Source organism: Paramisgurnus dabryanus, chromosome 8, assembly GCF_030506205.2.
Source record: "Paramisgurnus dabryanus chromosome 8, PD_genome_1.1, whole genome shotgun sequence".
In the NCBI taxonomy this organism is placed as follows: Eukaryota; Metazoa; Chordata; class Actinopteri; order Cypriniformes; family Cobitidae; genus Paramisgurnus; species Paramisgurnus dabryanus.
In genome coordinates, this window is record NC_133344.1 from 26747457 (window position 1) to 26758597 (window position 11141).

The following is an 11141-nucleotide window of genomic DNA, read 5'->3' on the forward strand; positions in this document are numbered from 1 at the left end:
CTGCATTGATGAGCATTCAAGATGCCATGTCTCAATCCAGGCAAGACATTGTTTTAGAAATTGTACAGTTGATAAGTAGATCATTAAATTCTGAAATAACTGTCAGTTTTCTATAGGTTCCAGCCCATTTAGGAGTGCGGGGGAATGAATTAGCTGATAAGAACGCAAAGGAGGCATGTGAATCTCTTGAAATTACAATGAATATAAGTCATAGTAAGTCTGAAATTAAAACCATAATCAAATCAAAGTATAAGGGAAAATGGCAAACTGAATGGGATAATGCCATTTCTGGTAGAAAATTTTACAGTATCCAAAAGTTTGTGGGCGGAGCAAGACCAACTAATAGATCTACTCATGAAGAAAACATTATCTCTAGGGGTGAGGTTTGGACACACTGGTTTGGCTAGTAATTTATTTCTTTTAAAAAAACATGCTGATGGAAAGTGTAGTGTTTGTGATGCTGATGAGACTGTAGAACATGTTATAGAACATTGTATTAAGTTTAACCAGGAGAGACAGCAATTAATTCAAGAGATGGAGATAGAAAGTGAACAATTAAAAACAAAAGTAGTTCTTCAGAAAAGATCAAGTGAAGTTTGTTTTAGTTTGTATTTGTTAAATTTTTTGGAAGAAACGGGTCTGATTAGGAGAATATAGGTCCTATATATATATACATATATATATATACATATATATATATATATATATATATATATATAGCTAGTGTTAAACATATCCAGACTCACACTCCATTTCGGTAGGTGGCGGTAATGCTTCCAAAAGTTGTTTGCCATCCGCCATAAAAAGGAAAGAAGAAGAAGAAGTCCCGGGGCCATGGGCGGGCTTTAGGGGGCCGGGCCCGCCCTGTGAGTCACCAGTGCCCGCCCTGGACGAACCTGCGGTCTCCCTTCACCTGTTCACCAGCTCCATGTTTTTATCAATAGTCCACTGTTATTAATTAAAAGTTATTGTTTTGTACATATATAACTCCAGGGGCCCGTTTCAATAAGGAGGTTCAACCAACTCGGAGTTTAAACTTGAACTCTGAGTTGACTTACTCTGAGATAGGAAACTCTGAGTTTTCGGTTACAGAACAGCTGATCTGAGTTAATTCAATCGACTCTGACGGAGTTAAGCGCGTGCACAGCCACAATGAAAAGCCATCATCAATGGAGCTCAGATATTAGGATTTACCATGGCAACAGCACGTGACAAAGAGGTCTTAATCCTTTTTACTACTAAAACTGAAAGTGTTGCTGCAAGTGTACAGCAACTAGGAGCATATATTTTAAAGAAAAGAGTTGTTTTTGGAAATTGCTACTCTAGTAAATGCGTACATTAAATTTTTCATCACAGTTAAAATATCCAAAGTAAATAAACTGAGGACTGTACGGTATTATATTCATTTTCATGCGGATGCAATCCCATGGACAAAAATATGACAGCAGCTCAGCTAAAAATGAAATTAAGCATAATACTTTGGCATTAAAGGCTACGAACTTTACAAATGTTTGTCATGAATAAAACAGGAATTTGCCGAGATGGGATTCGAACTCTGATCGCCGACAGTACGTCTGCCCTGCCCACTGCACACAGCACTACCCACCAGACCAGCGATAATGACGAGCGGATTCATAAGAAATGCCAAGACAACTGTTTAGATGTAAGAGCACCACAAAGACTGATATTAGTCATATAAGGATATTTAGATATCTAAAATGACTGCAAAAAACAATAATTTTGCTCACATAAATGTAAGTGGATATGATAAAAAACCACTCGGGGTCTCAAAATCAAAAACTCGCGACATAAATGTAACTTCCTACAAATGAATGCAACATCATCATCTACAGGATTCTCTATAAAAGTACATGACATTTTAGGGCCCTATTTTAACGATCTAAGTGCATTGTCTAAAGCGCACAGCGCAATGTCTAAATGGGCGTGTCCGAATCCACTTTTGCTAATTTAACGACGGGAAAAGTAGTTTGTGCGCCGAGCGCATGGTCGAAAAGGGTTGGTCCTATTGTAATGGGAGTATTTTGGGCGTAACGTGCAGTAAACCAATGAGAGTCACAGCTCTCATCCCCTTTAAAAGCAAGTTGCTGGCGCTATGTCTAATCCCTATTTAGTTGATGGACTTTGTAAACTAAAAAACTAAGTGGAGGAAGAAGATCCCCAGTTTAAGATTAATGTTAAATAATTGTGTTGTTTTTCACTTGTATTGAAATTGTTAATTTTTTTATTAAAACCTTTTAAACCTGTTTTCTTTTAGTCATGGAAGTAAAAAAGCAGGCTTGTAATTGCCTTAAATATATGGCTATCCAATATCATCAAAAAAATAATTTAGAAGTATGTAAGATAAGGTTTGTACTCTAAAAATACTTTATTTGTAACAAACAGGAGAAAAAGAATTTACAAACGGCTCTCCTCACGTTTCAGCACTTTGGACAGCGTTTTTTTTTAGCAAAGAGTTTTTTTAAGCATTACTTAAAAATGTTTCTCATCTCACCATATCCGCAGGTACAGAGTCATCATATACAATAAATAATGAGGTAGCATTAAAAAAACATTTAAAAACAGATGCATTTGTTCAAATCATTTATTTACTTACCAGGCTGCAGGTGAAGCAGCACTGAAGCAGCGTTCTAACGTCTCATAATTAGTCCTCATTTATGTCCAAGAGACTCAATAATAATCTTTTACATTCAATCCTTTAATCTTTCATATTTAAAAGCATTTTTGTGCTGCTGCACATTCATGTACTTTGTGATAAGCAAACCCGCGTTGTCCTCTCGTTTATAGGTGCACATTACTAATGCGCTCTTTAAATAACATGAAACATATTGCGCCATTGACTTTAGACTTTAGACCAGGTTTTTGTTGGTCAATGGCGTAGTCTATTTTAGTTGCCTCAAAATAGCAACGCGCCAACAATGCAACTGAACACACCTCGTTTTCAGACGAGAACGCCCATGGGCGCAAAAGGGGGCGCAAATGCATTTGCTATTTAAGCAACGCGGCGCTAAACGTGAAAATTAGGGTGGAAACTACTAGCGAAAGACACTTGCGTCACGCATTGCGCTATAAATACGTCACTGTTTATTTACTTCCATCATTGCTGGTCTTCTCAAATTATACACAACAAGTTGCTATTTCTTCTTCGTTTGTGGGTTAACTTGCTTAGCTTCTTCTTCTCTGACGACTTCTGCTGCTACTGTGGTTACACGCGTGATTACTGCCAACCAGCAGTTTCGCGTGTGTTTGCACGTCGACGCGGACGGCGACGCACAAGTATAAATGAAAACCGACGCGGAACCTACGCCGTAGGACCTACGCACGACTATAAATCGCCCTTAAGATAGAGCCCTTTGTGTCATGGTTTACAGAGAGATGGGACCCAAGTGCAGGTAATGTGGAACTCAATGGGGTTTATTTAACCAAAAAGCCCACGAGGGAGCAAAAGACAAACTTTAACAGCAACTTGACAAAACAGAAGACACAACACAACACGAGACTTAACTTGACTTGACTTGACTTGATTCTTTGACAAACGGTCATCAGAACAAGGGTTCATGATACACAGGACAATACAAAACGATTCAGCACAGGACAAGACACACTGGGGCCTTAAATAGGGAAAACTGAACAAGATAACAAGGGAAGCTCAGGTGCAGGGAGTTAACTAATAATGAATATACTAACAAGGAAACAAGGGGGCGGGGCCAGAGACAAGACACTGCAGCACACTACACAAACAAAAGACCATGTGCTACAACACAAAACATGGGTACTGCCACAATCCTGCCACATGGCCATGAATCACCATGAACAACTATAACAGACTGGGAGGATCATGACAGTACCCCCCCTTTAAGGGGACGCCACCTGGCGTTCCCCAAGGGGTACACAAGACAATGGACAAGACAAGACTGACTAAACATGACCACATATACGATGAATATAAACTAAAATAAACAGAGTCCAAGGTGACAAACGTAACTAATAATGATGAAACAAAAGTTCATAAAGGTGAGCATAACAGAGTCCAAAAGAAAGTCCAAGGAGGCTTGGGCAAAGGCCTACACAGAAGCTGTGGCTTCGGTGCAGACTGCAGGAGCTCTGGCTGTGGCTGGGCAGACTGCAGGAGCTCTGGCTGTGGCTGGGCAGACTGCAGGAGCTCTGGCTGTGGCTGGGCAGACTGCAGGAGCTCTGGCTGTGGCTGGGCAGACTGCAGGAGCTCTGGCTGTGGCTGGGCAGACTGCAGGAGCTCTGGCTGTGGCTGGGCAGACTGCAGGAGCTCTGGCTGTGGCTGGGCAGACTGCAGGAGCTCTGGCTGTGGCTGGGCAGACTGCAGGAGCTCTGGCTGTGGCTGGGCAGACTGCAGGAGCTCTGGCTGTGGCTGGGCAGACTGCAGGAGCTCTGGCTGTGGCTGGGCAGACTGCTTTGGCTGAAGAAGGCAGATCTCCAAAAGCAGCCTGTCAATAAATGTCCATGACGAGTCCACCAATACCTGCTGGGTCCCTGTCTGGCTGAATCGTTCTGTCATGGTTTACAGAGAGATGGGACCCAAGTGCAGGTAATGTAGAACTCAATGGGGTTTATTTAACCAAAAAGCCCACGAGGGAGCAAAAGACAAACTTTAACAGCAACTTGACAAAACAGAAGACACAACACAACACGAGACTTAACTTGACTTGACTTGACTTGATTCTTTGACAAACGGTCATCAGAACAAGGGTTCATGATACACAGGACAATACAAAACGATTCAGCACAGGACAAGACACACTGGGGCCTTAAATAGGGAAAACTGAACAAGATAACAAGGGAAGCTCAGGTGCAGGGAGTTAACTAATAATGAATATACTAACAAGGAAACAAGGGGGCGGGGCCAGAGACAAGACACTGCAGCACACTACACAAACAAAAGGCCATGTGCAACAACACAAAACATGGGTACTGCCACAATCCTGCCACATGGCCATGAATCACCATGAACAACTATAACAGACTGGGAGGATCATGACACTTTGTCACTAAGACGATCTATGCACCTAAGTATATCATATTAGCTTTACAATATGCGCTGCATTTCGCCGGGTGTAAGATAGAGCCCTTTGTCACTAAGATGATCTATGCACCTAAGTATATCATATTAGCTTTACAATATGCGCTGCATTGCGCCGGGTGTAAGATAGAGCCCTTTGTCACTAAGACGATCTATGCACCTAAGTATATCATATTAGCTTTACAAGTCATTTCAATTTACTGTTTTAATTTTTTTAGTTGAAAGTTTAGTGTAATATATAAAAATATAAAGTCGTAAGTTAAAATGGTTTGCACTGCCAATTTAATTATAACTTAAAGACAGCTAAAATACAGTGTACATGATAAAAATATGCACAATGAATGAATGTACTAAAGCAACTAACAAGATTAAACACCGCTACTTCTTTAAAAATGGGGAGGAGACCACAAGAAAATCTGAGTTTACAGGATAAAACCTGCTCCCGACCAGGTTAGGTTCACAGAGTAAGTTACTCCGGAAACAGACTCTGAGTATAAGTTACCTCTCCTTCTGAAACAGGCTTGACTTACCCCGCTGTCTCAGGTTTAACCTACCTCTCATTTTGAAACGGAAAACTCAGAGTTTCCCTCATTTCAGGGTTAACAAACTCAGAGTTTGCACTTAACCACCTTTCTGAAACGGGCCCCTGAATAAAAATAAAAATATGTTTGGTCTGATTTAAAAAAATATATATTTTAAACGTATTTGTTTGGTTTGCTAAACGCGCCACCGCTTAAGACACGATTGAGTGCTGCAGTGAGACTGACACATTATGCTCTGCTGATATCTTTCAACTATTTTCGCTGCTGAAACAACAAAAACATTGCGTCTAAAATGTAAGTGGCTTAATATTAATTACTTGTATAGTGAACTGTCATTAAATCTGTCACATTTTCAACCGTTGTGATGCTGCTTAACTATATCATGTTATAAACAAATCCACATTTTACCACAGTATGTTTAACCCACTTTGTTAACTCACTTTGTGTTTGCTGTGCTTATTTGTTTAACTTTGCGTTATTACATTATGCACTTTCGGTCGCCATTGATTAAAGTAAGCAGAATCATTATCCTGTTTTGGTGATTGTTATTGGCGTTTTTAATCAGACTAGGCAACTTGTTCGGTCGAGCAAGTAAAATTCTCTTTCACTTGGCCTTTAAAAAATCCACTTGTCTCTGATATTAAGCGGACAAGCGTTGATGTCGAGCCCTGCAACGTGTTTTATTTGCGTTTAGATTGCTTCAGTAAGCTAGGTCCAATCTTTACGACTTCTCCGTTGTATTGCGATAATGGAGAGGTATGTTAGTTCTTCCTCGCTTTTTTGTCCATTTAATTAATAATTAATGATATTATGCATTGCAGGGAGGTTGCTCTCATTTGTGCCCCCCTGAAAATGAAATGCCCATCCGTTAATTTGTGTCTGGCGCCGGGTCTGACTACCCTAATCCCTTTACGGGAAACCACCCCTTAAACTTTATTTTACTTTACAATCATATAAATATTTATTTAATACAAGAGTGAGTGCAGGTGCAAAAGAAGAGCTGGACTCTTTTCTAAAGCCCTCCAACCGAAAATCATGCGAGCCTACTCAATAAACTTTATGAAATGCAAACTTTTATAAAGACAAACGTTTGTTTTAGTTTACATATAAACACACATTACTACACTGTCAGAAATAAAGGTACAAAACTGAACCTTTTGTGTCACTGGGGCTGTATATACCCTTTCAAAAAGTACAGCTTTGCACCTAAGGATTTCATTTTAGTACCTCAGAAGTACATTCTGGGACCAAAGAGAGCTTATTAGTACCTCAAAAATACATATTAGTATCTCAAAGGTACATACTGGTACTAAATTTTTACATATCTGTACCTAATGGTCCATACAATTACCTTTTTAAAGGGTGCTGCCCCACTGACAGCTAGGGTACATATTTGACTTTTTTCTAACAATGTGGTCATTAAGGTACGGTAATCTACAAAGAAAATTGCATTCTGTTTTGTATTCCTGTAAAGGTATCAAACGGAAACTTAGGGTACAGCCCCAGTGACAGAAAAGGTACAGTTTTGTACCTTTATTTCTGACAATGTAGACAGTTAGGGACCACAATCTAATCAATATTTTAAAAAATATTTTAAATTGTAAACATTTTTATACGTAACATTTAATTATATTCCTCCAATTTTATGCACGTATATTTAAGAGCATAATTACAGCGCATTTTATAATGTACTATTTAAAAAGTCAGCGAGATGTTGTTTTTGCTGGTTGTTGATGAGTAACAGCTGTGAATGATCACAACGCGCTTAAGCAGCCACGTCACAGGAGAACAAGTGAACAGTGTCCCAATGTGAAGTGAGCTTAGAGTCCTTACCAGTTCCCAAACCTGCATACACATTCTCAACATCGGGAGATAGGGAACGAATTGAGACACTCGCTGAGCAGCACCTGCAGGGCAGCTACAGTGACTGGGTGCGCCGCTCTAATTTGCCTAAGTAGAACGCTGCATCGCATTTGTTCTGCTTTTGGCGTTCGCGTGTAAAATCTAAATAAATTTATACTTTTTTATTTGGTCAGCACGGGGTGGCCACAGGGGTGGCCAGGGACATGTCTACAGAGGCACGGGCCACCCTTGGCCTCTGTGTAAAACCGCCACTGACACTAAGGAAGATATTTTATGCAATGTTTGTTACCAAAGCGTTTTTGAGCTCCATTGACTTTCATAGTGGGTAAAAATGATGCTTCTGTTTTCTGCTTATTACAAAAATTCCTTTGTGTTTAGCAGAATAAAGAAATGTATACCGGTTTGTAACAACATGAGCAGAGGCAGCTGGTGACTTCTCTTCCCGGGGCGCAAATTCAAAATATGTATTTTAAAACGATGCGCAAAAAGCATAAAAAAGCATGAATGAATTTCATCATTGCTGATTACTTCATATTACCCCACATTAGATAAATATTCCTATAGTGCACTGACTGCATGAATTACTGGCATGTAAACATAATGTAAGGCTGAATTTTAAACTTTTCTATTTCTCACATTTGATTTACTGTCTGTTAATGAAACAAAAGATCTCCTGTTGGGGGGGTCTGTGATCTCTGAAAGCCAATGTTGACATTTGAAATCACCTAAACAAACACATCCAGGCAATAATGGTTAGTAGACACGCCTCTTACTGCTGATTGGCTACAAGTGTGTTTTGGTACTCGGCCGGACTCTCTTTTCCAAAGTGTTTTTCAAAAATCATGCACCCCGCCTTTAAAGGTGCAATTTGTAAAATATTTGCAGTAAAATGTCCAAAAAGCACTAGGCCAGTGTTATATATTTTGTCCAGCTGATTACTATCAATATCTGTAATGTTTTCAACTACTTGTAAATCGTGAGAAAATTGCCATTCAAAACATTGACACGGGGCAGTGTAGTCTCCTGTCAATGACGTTAATCGAGTTCGAAAAAATAAAATGGCGGCCAAGGAAGCGACTGGAGCACAAATTTAGTGTAAATAAACGTATATTTTCACTTTTTACACATTTTAATTGCATTTCTAGCGAGAAATTAGTATTGTAGTTTTCAAATATGTGATTAGTTATCACAAAGGCGCTCTCTGTTTATATTTCAAACACACCGCCTTTGAAGTGCGTCTGAAAGCCTTTCTGTGAGCTGCGTTCATGCCTCTGAAGTCATGGCCTCATGAGGCAGCGAGGCAACAAGTCACTGTCTTGAGTTTTCGGACGCAGCGAGCCAGTGTTCTGGACAAATGCGGAACTATGCGTTAGCGCCTGTCGGGCTACACGCTTGCTTATGGACTTATGGATTACTTTTTACCGTCTGCCGCTTGTTGTGTCAGCAAAGACAGCTCCCATAAGCGTACGGGCCAACCAAACGACCCAAGAAGAGTTTGGAACAAAACGAGAGAGGATCAATTTGTTGTTGCATTATCTGGATGGAGAGAGCTTCACCACAACATTTAACTAGACCGATGTTCTGATCCTGCTTGTGTTTTACGCGATGGGTGAGTTGTTTTGATTCGTAACCCTTCAAAAAACGTATGCTATTATTTTGATCACAACATTAGTGTGTAGATTGTAATCACCGCGTCTTCCCGCGGACGATATGCACATCAAAAGGTATTGTACAGCAATATAAATGGTCATTTTAAGACACTTCACAATAAGATTTGTACTGTCAATACATTATGTGAAAAATCATTGTAGATTGTAAGTTGAAAACTTAATTCTGTGCTGTGTTAACCATCGAATTTGGACTAATAGTGTAACATCTATGACTAAAAATGTTGTTTTGAACATCACATATAAACTTACATAATGAAATAAACAATGTCATCAAACGCAACATTTATAAGACTTGATTACCTTATCCATCAACGTGATTTCTCGTTCGCGTCTGATTGATGGCCATCAGCGGTTGACTTAAAGACTACAAATCCCATAATTCCACGCTGCTTCAGAGCGTCATTAAACAACGCCATTGTTATTGATTTGATCTGGCGCCATCTAGTGGCGGATAAATACAAATTGCATCTTTAAATATGCTAATATAACTAAGGCCTAGTCCTGGATTACACACTTCAAGGGTTATCTTTCTATTTTGTTGCTGCTCTGGCGCTCTGATTTTCTAGTTGATTTTTCAGCGCTAGCGATCTTTTGGATGTTGGTGGTATCACATCAAATGAGTCATTCTGAGCCAAAATCCCCAAGAGGTCCTCCCTGCAGGGCAATGAAGTAGTGGATTAATCCAATATGTAGTGGATGTTCAAACACGCATACGAAGTGAATATAAATCCAAATCCATTACGTAGTGGATGCTGTAATACGCATGCTTGGTTGTGTATTTTTGACACAAACATAAACACATTCGCCGTGATAATGGCAATAAACGTATTTTCTGTTGTCCTAGCTTAGTTAAGAAGTCATAAGTTTACGTGGATACCCACGTGCCGAATAATTCCATGTTTTCGCGAACAATCATCTTTAAACAACAAGATAAGGTAAATTAGCAATGATGTATTTCAGATGTTGTAATTGTACAGATAGATAAATTATTTACAGGTGATATTTACAGTTGGATAGTTTAGAATGGTATTTACAGATGTACAGTAAGTGGTGATAAACAATATACAGTTATGATATGTGTGGAAGTTACTGTATGGGTGCTTTAATTGTTTAGGTTAAATATAGCCTGAGGAAAAAACTGTTGTTGTGTCTGGCCGTTCTAGTGTTCAGTGCTCTGTAGTGCCGGCCAGAGGGCAAAACTTCAAAGAAAGTGTTGGCTGGGTGTGTGGGGTTGACTGAGTAAAATCAGGTCAAAAATTGAAATCGATGTGAAATTTATGAAAATAACACTTTGATGCTCATTATATCATAATTACATTTCAAGACTTAAGCCTGTTTTTTTCACAGGCAGGGTCACATATAACAGTCAGGTCAGGTAAAGCTTTTGTCACAGTTTGATCTTACAGTCGTGGCCAAAAATATTAGCACCCTTGGTAAATATGATCAAATAAGGCTGTAAAAAATTCATCTGCATTGTTAATCCTTTTGATTTTTTATTTAAAAAATTCACAAAAATGTATCCTTTCATTGGATAATAGGAATTCCAAATGGAGGGGAAATATCATTATGAAATGAATGTTTTTCTCAAATACTCGTTGGACAGAATTATTAGCCCCCCTAGAAATTCTTATTGGTAAAATATCTCTGAAGTATATTCCCATTCATTTTTACAATTTTCAGAACTCCAGCATGATTGTAAACACAAAATCATTCAGCTCTGGCTTCTGTTTCACAAAAATATAAAGAGGAGGGGAAACAAAGCCTAAATTCCCTTAATCATCCATCACAATGAGAAAAACCAAAGAATATATTTCTGATGTGCTGCAAAAGATAATTGATCTTCACAAATTGGTGAAGTGTCTTTAAGAAAAGAGCTAGAGCAGTGAAAATGAGCATTTCCATCATCAGGGCAATAATTAAGAATTTCCAACCATCAGAAAATGTTACAAAACTGCCTGAAAGAGAACCTATGCCTATATCGTCCTAATGTACGGT